The sequence below is a fragment of the Elephantulus edwardii genome, unplaced genomic scaffold (assembly GCF_000299155.1).
Source record: "Elephantulus edwardii isolate Elephantulus edwardi_28Jun2011 unplaced genomic scaffold, EleEdw1.0 scaffold00255, whole genome shotgun sequence".
NCBI classification, from domain to species: Eukaryota; Metazoa; Chordata; class Mammalia; order Macroscelidea; family Macroscelididae; genus Elephantulus; species Elephantulus edwardii.
The window spans coordinates 776419-777998 of NW_006400005.1; positions in this window are offsets into that span (position 1 = coordinate 776419).

Sequence of the window (1580 nt, forward strand, 5' to 3'; positions counted from 1 at the left end):
TGTATTCTAACTGTGATTAGAAATTATTTTTCTCACAAAGCTATATAGATTATATTCTCTTTACTAGTTAAGGTACTCCTTTATAAAAAAAGTTTGCATGATAGTAAGATCTTGCTTAACATCTAAGGAATCTTCCTTAAAAACTTATATTTGGATCAAATCTCTGTGCTCATCAAAAACTTTTTTCAACAGGGTGAAAAGAAAATCTACCAACTGGGAATAATCATTTTGCAACACCATCTCAGAAAAGAGTCTCATAACTAAAGTTTATAGAATATTCCTGGACCTCCAGAAGAAAAAGACTGACAAACCAATTACAAAATGGACAAAGCATATGGAAAGACTTATTAGAGAGGAAGATGGTCATATGGTCAACAGGCATAGGAAGAAATGCTCAAAATCACAGAGATGCAAATAAAAATCACAATGAGATACCATCTCACCCAAGTAGTAGTGGCAAAGTTTGTAGGGCAGCAACCAATAAATGTTGGAAAGGATGTGGAGAGGTAGGAACCCTCATATGCTCTTGGCGGGATTGTAAAATGGTACAACCACCCTGGAAGGCGGTTTGGCATTTCCTCAAAAATTTGAACATAGAAACTCCAGATGACCCAGTTATTCCACTATTAGGAATGTACCCCAAGGAAATTAGAACTGAGACACAAAAGGAGACCTATACACCAATGTTCAAAGTAGCTTTATTCACCATCACAAGATTGTGGTAACAGCCTAAATGTCCAACTAAAACAGAATCGATTGAGAAATTGCGGTACATTCACCCAATAGAATACTATACAACACTCAGGAGCAATTTCGATTTTGAACAATACTACATAACTTGGTAGAGACTATTATGATGAGTGAACTAACTCAGTCTCATAAGGATAAATACTGCATTAGACCATTATGGTAAAACCAGAACAATAACTAGTAAAATATGTATAGAGATCCAAAGGAGGAAGGGGTAGGGCAAAAGGGTTGAGGATGGAAAGGGGTGAAAAAGCAGTGTTTCAGTTTGGTGAGTGAAGGGAAGAATCAAGTAGGGACCTGAAAAATTGGGTAATAATGGCAAGGTCCTATGGTGATTGATTTTATAAAATATGAACAGTGTGAAACACAATGTATATGAACTTTATGAGCAAATCAATACAAAATTTTAAAAAATGTAAGGAAAAAAGATTAAAAAAACCCCACAAAACTTGTCTTTGACATATCTCAATTTAAAACAAAGGCAAAACAAACCCATTCTATTTTGTATAAACGTAAGCTTTTGCCTTATCATGCAATTAAGCACTCTCTTGTATTGAATACATGATTTCCAAGTAGGAATGTGAAAATATTGGTGGCAGGGCCAAAAAGAACGCTGTATAAGTCCAAAGCTTCTCAAAATAACATTTAAAGTAAAAAAAGAAAAAAAATGATAAAAACCCCAAATGGGTCCTGGGACTATTTACAATATTACTCCCTAAATTAAAATATATCTCTCCTTTATAATTTAAGCTATGTTGTTGTTGTTGTTATGTGCCGTCGAGTCGTTTCCGACTCATAGCGACCCTATGCACAACAGCCCTAAACCCTGC